Source organism: Felis catus, chromosome B2 (genome assembly GCF_018350175.1).
Source record: "Felis catus isolate Fca126 chromosome B2, F.catus_Fca126_mat1.0, whole genome shotgun sequence".
NCBI lineage: Eukaryota > Metazoa > Chordata > Mammalia > Carnivora > Felidae > Felis > Felis catus.
This window is the reverse complement of record NC_058372.1, coordinates 38,512,332-38,522,206: the sequence shown is the minus strand read 5'-3', so window position 1 is coordinate 38,522,206 and position 9,875 is coordinate 38,512,332. Positions and strand designations below refer to the sequence as shown.

At 47.9% G+C, this 9,875-nt stretch overlaps 1 long non-coding RNA gene across 1 annotated transcript in view; it reads left to right on the top strand.

Moving 5' to 3' along the window:
- Positions 1–3,158: 3,158 nt before the first annotated feature.
- LOC123385357 overlaps positions 3,159–9,875 on the top strand; it is a 53,487-nt gene continuing 46,770 nt past the window's right edge. Inside the window, exon 1 of the long non-coding RNA XR_006597734.1 lies at positions 3,159–3,490. This is a non-coding gene — a long non-coding RNA (uncharacterized LOC123385357). The remainder of the gene's footprint in view (positions 3,491–9,875) is intronic.

Here is a 9,875-nt window from a genome sequence, read left to right as displayed (position 1 = left end):
AATAAACATTAAACAAATAAAAAAAAAAAGACCACTGACTCAAGACACCTTGATTGTCAAGACCCCCAGCTCTAGGGTATTAGTGGCTCATGAAGGACATCTGAGCACTCCTCCTTGTTTTGAACAAATCCTGGATGACTGAGAGGATAAGAACACCAGACCACCATCCTCAATAAAAACCCCCGACCCCAAGCAAAGATGAGACTCATCCTCCATTTTCTTTCCAAATCTCCAAGATGCTCTGTCTGTATCTGCTCTCTCTCTCTTTGATAAATTGCTCTCACCTCTTGCTGGCTCACATCTGATTTCCATCTTGTGTGAGGCCAAGGATTCTCTTGCCTGGTCCTGCAGGACCCCCTCTGGGTCTTCAGACCCGGCCTACCTGCATCATGTGTGTTAGAAATAAGCCTACCAACCCAATCAAAGGAGGGACACGGAGACTCAGAACATAGCGAAGTGAGGCTTTAATCAACGCTCTTTCGAGAGCATGTGTCTGATGGACAAACACACTCAGAGCAGTCACAGCAGACAATTTATCGCCTAGCATGCAAGTCCCTCCCCTGACTCCTCATTGTCTGAGTACTACAGACAATGTACTACAGTACTACAGTTATAGCCTAACCCAGATGTTGCCTATGCCCACCTAAGGCAAAAAGTAGTCTGACTGGAATAAATGTACCTTCCCTGAGGTGATGCAGAGACTTTCAGTTCCTCTTCCCTTTGTTCTTTGGTGCGTGCTCATTGCAAACCCATGAAAATAAGTCTGAGAAACAGAGAGGGGAGAAAGAACCAGGAAGTGAAGTGTCTAAGGGTTTGGGACTCCATTGTGGGGGGTGGTTCATACGTATTTCCAGTAGGTTGTAAACCTACTGTTAACTCACCAGCACAGCTTTTATTTAAAACGGATTTTCTTTAAGTTTATTTATTTGTTTTAAGAGAGTGAAAGAGAGAGAATGAGCTGAGGAGGGGCAGTGAAAGAGAGGGACAGAGAATCCCAAGCAGGTTCCTCACTGACAGCAGAGAGCCCGATGTGAGGCTCGAACTCATGAACTGTGAGATCGTGACCAGAGTCGAACTCGGACGCTTAACGGACTGAGCCACCCAGGTGACCCCACAGCTTTTATTTGGTATTTCTGAAAATGAGTCATCTCCCTTAATGTCTCACAATGTGTGCACATGCTGGGTTACCTTACCCAGTTGGGGTCCCAAGAGGAAACAGAAGACACACTTAAATGAGAATAATTTGAGGAGGGTTTAATAGACTATTTACAAAACTGGGGAAGAGGGAAACCAGCATGCAGGACCCAGGGGCCAGCAGCAGTGGAGATGTTACCACCCCTGGCGCAGAAGGAAAATGGAATGCTTTCCAGAACCCAAAAGAGGAGTTGTGAAGAAGAGCCACCTTGAAAGGAGCAGTGGCCATTATTGGAGGGACAGCCAGCCTGCTGTGACAGAGCAGGAAGGAAGCTGGGAGACAAAACACCCCAGCCACACTCTCCACCTTTCGTGTCTTGCTGGAACTACCCATTGGCAATGGAGCCTCCCCAGAAGCCAGAGGGCACCACAGCCGCGGGTGCAGTGCCCTATGCCTCTCGTGGCAGAGGGCAGTGGGTCCCAAGGGACAAAGGGACAATATCCCACGCAAGGAGAAGTCAAATCTGTTTCTTGCCGTGGATTGCAGTCACATACACTTATGCGCTATTGCCCCCAAGAGACCAAGGTGGCACTGGGAGCCTGCCTGCATTTAGAGTCCGTCAGAATAAGGCTGGAATCCTGGCATGCTGCCTGACCTTGGACAGACTACTGAACCTGATGCAGGAAGGCCAGGTCCAAGGACCCAAAGAGGGAGACCCAGCCAAGAGAGTCATTGGCTTCACGCAGGATGGAAATCAGATATAAGTCAGCAAAAGGGAGAGCAGTTGCAGACGGTCCGTCCTAGAGACTCGGAAAGGAAAAGAGCATGAATCTCATCTTTGCTTGGGGCCTGGGATTTTTATTGGCGATCGTGGTCTGGTACAGGTGTCCTCATAGGCATCTAGGAACTGGGCAGAACAAGGACAGGGGCCAGGTGTCCTTCATTTGTCACTCATTCCCTGAAACCAGGGAATTGGGGATCAAGGTGTTCAGAGTCTGTGCTTTCAGAGAATGTTTATGATGATCTCGCCCATTTACTCCTTAGAGATCATCTATGGCGCTGGAAGACTCCAAAGATATCATTATCACTTTGTCCCTTACAGGGAGGACATTTCACATTACAAGGCATGTGTAGAGTGGGGTGGGGCATGCAGGTCCTAGCAAGAACAGAAGCTAGAAAAAAAGCAAAGTTTAAAAAAAAACAGATTTGGGGGCTCCTGGGTGGCTCAGTCGGTTAAGCTTCTGACTTCGACTCAGGTCATGATCTCACGATTCGGGGGTTTGAGCCCTGCATTGGGCTCTGTGCTGACAGCTCTGAACCTGGAGCCTGCTTCGGATTCTGTGTCTCCTTCTCTTTCTCCTCCTCCCCCACTCACTCACTCTCTCTCTCTCTCTCAAAAATAAACATTTAAAAAATGAAAAGAAACAGCTTTTATTTTTCATGGGGTCCCTTCAGTTTCCACGTCTCAAACCCATCTGAGCCTTAGCTCCTTAGCTCGTGCAAGACGGGGAGAAATGATACCAGGTGTGTAGGCTTATCCCATGCATTAAGGATAATAACTGAGAAATGCCAGGTACGTGAGGCGTTCAGTAGTGACAGCGGCGATCCTGTGTTCTAGATGTGACAACGGGAATTATTCATTGACAGCAGGGAGTCCCTCCACAGCACGGGGGCTCAGGGAAGAGTCTGGCCCATCTCTATTTCTTTCAACATCACCCTTGCCTTCTGTGGGCCTTCTTTCCCTCCATGCTTTCCACCCAGGCTTCTGATACACTGTTCTGCAGGCAATTATTGATGGAATGATTTATACATTACAGGGTGTGTATTGTTCTTGGAGAAAGCACAGGCCAGTTGTCAACAGAAACTTACTGAGATATTAAGTGGTAAGAAGAATTAAAGCCCAAATTAAGGAACCAGAGCAGGAACAGGAGGAGACTTTCTGGGGAGCCAAGAGTCTGGAGTGCTCTCTGTGTGATTCCCATGAGCAGTGCACCTCCTGGAGGCAAGGGGGCCTGTTCCAGCCAGGAGGGAGTTTCCTTCCGCAACTACAGCCATGGCTTGGGTTAAACCTGGGTTCCCCCAGACCCCTGCTCTACAGATCCTGATCTTTTGAGCTCGTGGCAAAAAGTCACTTTATTTGTCTCCCTAACAATCACCAAGGGTCCCTTTCATGACAAATCCAGCCAGATGGCCCAGGCTCCTATTAATGGACCATATCTTACAGGAGTCTCAGCTTCCTCACCTGGGAAACGGAAATAACTCCTGCCTTAACGGATGGCTGTGAAGGGTTGGAATCATGTATAGGAAGAGCTTGGGCAAGTCAATAAATGGAAACTTCTGGTCTGGCCCGTCCTGGTAAGTGTCTTCCACAGATGACAGCTCTGGCCCAGCAGGCAAGGCTCCTCCTCTGCAGTTGGGTCACTTTGATCCACAGGGGTTCTGTCCCTGTGATTAAAAGCTGTTGACGCCAAGGGTGCCTGGGTGACTCAGCTGGTTAAGCATTGGACTTTTTTTTTTTTAAGTTATTTTTGAGAGAGAGAGAGAGTGAGCAGGGGAGGGGCAGAGAGGGCGATGGAAGACTGAAGAGGGCTGTGTGCCAACAGTGGAGAACCTGATGAGGGACTCAAACTCGCGAGCCATGAGATCAGGACTTGAGCTGAAGTCAGACGCTTGACCCACTGAGCCACCCAGAAACCCCCAGCTTTTGATTTCGGCTCAGGTCATGATCTCTCCGTTCGTGAGTTCGAGCCCCACCTTAGGCTCTGCACTGATAGTTTGGAGCCCGCTTGGGATTCTGTCTCCCTCTCTCTCTCTCAAAACAAATAGATAAACCTTAAAAATAAATAAATAAATAAATAAATAAATAAATAAATAAATACCGTTGATGCCAGTGAAGGTTGCCTGTGGCTCCGCTGGAGACACTGATAATGATGCCTTGGGGCTGGGGGGGGGGGGGAGGAGGGGCAGGAGAAGACTGCTCTGCCAGAGCTTCCAGCCCTGTACTCATTTGCATTAAAATCAGAGGCTTCACTCACTTTCCAGCTACACACACACACACACACACACACACACACGCACACAGGCAAACACACATGCGTACATGCTTGCTGGAGGCTACAGATCAGACTTGTCACTGTGCTTTGGTACATAGAGGATCAGGGGAGCAAGCCAGGAGGGCTGCCGTGATAGGGACCGACAATACTCTAGCTCCTGACAACACTGGCTGCTGGCTGAGATCAGAGCAGGGTTCTGGAACCAGCCTGCTCGGGCTGGTCTCTAATCCAAGTCTTCCTGCTTTCAGGTGGGGTGGCCTTGGGCAAGATACTCATACTCTCTGTGCCTCGGTTTCTTTAACTGCAAGTGAGGGCCGTGGTATGCTGTGATGAAGGGTTGTGATGAAGGAAGTTTCCTGAGTCAGAACAGGGAAGGAGGCTGGAATAAGAGGTGGTATAGTCATCTAGTGCTCTGTGTGTGTTAGCCCCCGTGTCAGCTTTCAGCCTTATCACCAGCACAGGGATGCCTGGCTGGCTCAGTCAGTAGAGTGTGTGACTCTTGATCTTGGGGTTACTGAGTTCGAGCCCCACACTGGGGAGTGGATTGTACTTAAAATTAAAAAAAAAAAATCTTTGTGGAGGTGCCTGGGTGGCTCAGTTGGTTAAACGTCGACTCTTGATTTCAGCTCAGTTCATGAGATCGAGCCCCTTGTCAGGCTCGATCAGCACAGAGCCTGCTTGGGATTCTCTCTCTCCCTCTCTCTCTGACACTTTCTCACTCTCTCTCTCTTTCAAAATAAATAAAATAAACTTAAAAAAATTTTGGGGGTGCCTGGCTGGCTCAGTCAGTAGAGTGTGTGACTCTTGATCTCCGGGTTGTGAGTTCAAGCCAAGCTCCACATTGGGTGTGCAGATTACTTAAAAAATAAAATCTTAAAAAAAAATCTTTAAAACAAGTGTACAGTGGGAGGAGCCCTGGGCTGGGCTGGGAAGAAGAACCAAGAGTTAATTCCACTATTATTGTTATTTTTCCCAAAATGTTATTCCAAATGGTACTTGGGACAAGTTGTAAAGATCCTTACACTTCACCAAAATAGAATAAAGAACAGGAGGACATTTGGCTGAGGGGAGAGCGAGGGCAAGAGAAGGGTGGTCCCTCAGTCCTGTGGAGTTTCCGGAGGTGGACATTATGGGCTCTGAGCACCATACAAACACGATCACTTGCAAAATTCACTGACAAATGCAAGTCAGTTGCAAAGTGGATGAACAGCCCCCCAAACAGAAGGTTGAAGAAAGAAGTCACTCGCAAAAGAGTACATGCTGTGCGATTCCATTTATATAATAAGTACAAACATGGGCAAAACTAATCCATGCTGTTAAGTCAAGTTAATTGTTATTCTGGGGGGTGGGGCAATGACGGAAGATTGGGGGCAGGGGAGTGTGCTGGGGGACCTGGTAAAGTCCTATTTCTCCATGTGCGTATGGATGACACAGGTGTTTTCAGTTTGTGAGAATTCATCATGCTGTACACTTAAAATATGTGTTTGTGTACACGTAATTTTCCCTGAAAATTTCAAACAAAAGCAGTTGCTTGGTGAAAGCACAGCTTTTCAGTAGACTGAGTATGTAAATAACACTATTGTCAATGACAGGCATAAATAGCTCATCTGCCTTGTGTGCTCCACTAACCACTACATCTATTCCCCTCACAGCTGTCCCATGAGGTGGGGGTGGCACTCCCCTCTTACAGATGGGGCAGCTGAAGCTTAGTAGGTGAAGTAATTTCCCCGGCACCCCCAGATCCCTTCCCTGGCAGAACATACTGCTTTGTGTGTGTTCCCCCCGCCACCTGCATACCCAATAGTCAATGCCTTGAGGATAGAGCACAGAGTCTGACATATAACTAAAGCTCAATACGTGCCCGAGGGAGGGAGGAAGCAAGGAACGTTATTCCATTGTCGCCCGTCGCCCCATCTTGGCATTCTGAATTCATTTTTGTCTCCTGTCTAATTTCTATTGCACTTATAGGCAGCACCAAAGGGCACTTAATTGCTTTTTGTTGCTAGTTCTAAAACATTCCGTCACTCGGGCCCATGCCTCTGAGCTGCACGATTGTTTGGCATGATTGAAGAGTGAAGAGATCTACTTCTGCTTCCCAGAGCGCAGCCTGGATGGGAGAGGGAAGATGGGGAGAAGTACAGGAAGGTTGGGGTGGAGGTGGGGAATGGATGCCTACGCCTGACTCCCTCCCACCTGCCCAAAGCCTTAATTCTTAACCCAGCACCAGGAAGTAAAAGTGAGTGAATGGCCCCCAAATGGAAACATCTCCTGGCCCCGTTCCTCCACTCCGGGGCCTTGCTTCTGTCCCTGTCCTCTGCCTTGGCCCCTTCCCACCCTATTGGATCCTTTGTCTGAATTAAGATCAACAGACAGCCCAATGTGTGGTCAACTCACCGCGAAACCTGCACTTAGACTCTCTCTGCCAAAAGCCTTTTCTCCTGGGGAGGCTTTAGCAGACATTGAAAAGCTGCAGAGTCTCCAGAGTCCCAGAGAAGAGTCCCTCTTCTGATACCAGAAGATCTTTACACGTCCCTCCAGAACAGTGAGGGACGCGGCTTTCCTGCCCTTTGGGAGGGTCATGTCTTTCTGCCACTGCTTGTGTTATACTGAGTCAACATTCAATGAATAATGAATTATAATAATAATAACTTGAGGAAATTTATGCCCTAGCTTCAACTGGGTCCAAAACATAAAGGGAAAATTCACTGTAAATTACATCCTGGGACGAGCAAGTGAATTAATACAGGCGTCTTTCCCCAGAGACCTCCAAATCAACGCATTTAAATTAATAAATCCCACTCTCCTCTGTGCCTGAATAACAGGCTTATTTATGTGTCTTAGAATTGGCCAAAATATCCGAGTGAGGGAACAGAGCAATTAGAGTCTTTTCTTTACACCGAGAGATTTTTGAGATGCCGGCTAAGCTAGCTAACTCTCATTTTGCCTGAACACAGGGAAAGGAAAAAAACCACAACAACACTGAATTCAATCTGACGAATGGATTGCTTCTAAATCTACATGCTACCAAATAACCAAATTGACTGAATTTTTCACTCTTCAGTCACTTCTTTTGTTAATATCTGGGTATAGGGCGCCTAGGCCTAAAACCTTGATTTGGACCGGTCTTTCTTGAAAAGATCTCTGCAGAGCTCAAGACTGGAAGATATGGTTTGTTTTGACAGGTCTTCCTACTGAGACCCCTTGCCTTCAGAGCCAAATTCTAAAGTATTTTACGGAATGGGGGCATGGGACTACCAGTCAGAGTGGATGTGGCGTGCGAAGGGGGTGGGGTGGAGGGGGCGACTGGGCAGTGTTAACTCTCTAGTTTGGGGTATGTTAGGGTGGTCAGTGGGGGGCAGAGGTGGATCTTGGAGGAGAGGCAGGTGAGGCACTGGAGGGCTCAGGACAGCTTCTCTTTACCAATGGAAATGAAAGTATTTTAAAATTTCAGGGGCATCTGGGTGGCTCAGTCGTTTGGGCGTCTGACTTCGGCTCAAGTCATGATCTCATGGTTTGTGGGTTTGAGCCCTGCGTCGAGCCCCTCGACAGCTCAGAGCCTGGAGCCTGCTTCAGATTCCGTGTCTCCCTCTCTCTTTGCCCCTCCCCTGCTCATGCTCTATCTCTGTCTCTCAAAAGTAAATAAATGTTAAAATTTAACATTTCAACAGTACAGATGGCTGTATATCAAGTCTGCCTCTGTGTGCTATGAACAGCTGGGGGTGGGGAGAACGTTCTAATCTGCCTTTGTGGGTCATTTCTGTTCTCTTCCCTCTGACCTTATTTCTTCTTAGGCTAATCTGTTCATTGTCACCCTGATTTACACAGCTGTGGTGCAATACAATTCTGATGCTAACTACCTTGAGTTAGGTCAAGTTCCATAGGTTAAGGGCACAGTCCCCAACAAATCCACCCTCACTTCAACACTAGCTACAATTTGGGGGGCCTCCAGAGCCACCTCATACTTCAGGCCAATTGGCTAAAAATTTCAGGTGTACCTCTTACCTTCTCAAGTTTGATAATTCACTAGAATGACTGCTAGAACTAAGGAAAGTGCTCTACATAAAACGACAGTCTTATTGTAAAGGATATAAATCAGGACCAGCCAAAGGAAGAGACACAGATGAAGTCTGGAAGGATCCCACATGTGAAACTTTCTGCGTCCTGTGGATGCATCACCCTCACAGCATGCTAATGTGTATCATCAACCAGAGAAGCTCACCCAAGCCACAGTCCAGAATTTATGTTGGTATTTGATTGGGTAGGCCTGACTGAAACCTTGACCACAAGACTGATCACAATCTCTAGGCCCCTGCCATTCCCGGGAGGTTGAGCTGTTATTGTGTGGCTCAACAGTCCCAACCATTTTCTCACGTTTGGTCTTCATGGTACGACCAGTCCCCATCATCTTGGTAGCATGAACTCAGGTGTGGTCGAAGGGCGCACCATGAATAACACAGGAAATTGCAAGGTTTAGAGGTTCCCTTCCAGGACCTAGGAACAAAGGCCTGCCAAATTCGTTATTATACAACATATGGCTTAAATGAACATACTTTCACTGGGGCCTAGCTTCTGTGTCCATTCCATATGGCCTAGAATGCTATTGTGTGTGTGTGTGTGTGTGTGTGTGTGTGTGAGTGAGCACATACACAGAGGTGACTGAGAAAGTGGAAGGATGAAGCAGAAAGAACATTGGATTAGAGGTTGAGCCCTGGTCTTTGGTTGGGTGAAACATTATCCTCAGGGAGGGAAAACAGTAGTAGTTCTGCCACCAAGGCCAACTCTGTGCTCTTAGGGGTTTGCTCATAGGCTAGAGGACAGATGGTCTGAGAGGGGGCCAGAGAATGGAAAGTTGGGGGTAAGTGGGGACATCTTGTAGGATGGGGAATGTCAGAGTTGGAAATGGCCTGTGTCCACAGTCTTGTGAGTGTGTGTGTGTGTGTGTGTATGCATATGCATGTATCTGTGCCTGTGTAACACACATATGAGCTTGTGTGAAGGTAAAAAGGAAGGACAGGCTAAGTTGACAATACTCTCCAGATTTGGGGTTACCATCCACTAGGGTACAGGATGAACTAATGGCTGATAAATGGTGCCCCTCTCACCATCATGCCTAATGAACCACTTAGAGAATTTTGACTTCCTGTTCTTATGACTTTGGGCTCTGCCAGATTCCCGGGGAGGGAACACACTTCCACCAGGGGACACTGAACTTGAAGCTATGATCACAACATGGTCACCCTGGGCTCCTCTAGCCAGTAGATCAGCAAGCAAAGAGAGGAGTTGCTATCCTGTATAGGTGGAAGTCACTGGCCCTGACCACCAGGGTAGTTAGGGCTGTTGTCACACACTGCGGGCAGGGGGAAACATCTAGAACACAAGAATTCACTGCGCTTGGGCTTCCATGCCCCAGACAAGTACTACAATCACAGCCTGACAATGGCAAGGCAACTAAGAGCTCAGATCTCTTGAGATAAGGCTCAACAGTCTCTCACCAGGCATGCAACCCAGATCATCTGGCCAGGGGAGAGGAACACTGGGAGGATGTGTGTTGGAGGAGGGAGATGAGGAATATTAGTTATGGTCTCGAGACCAGTTGTGATGGCAGGGACCATAGCTAGCTCCACTTACCTCCCTGTTCTGGCCGAGATTGTAGGCAGCCACTGCCATGAAGGACACTCTAGGATGAA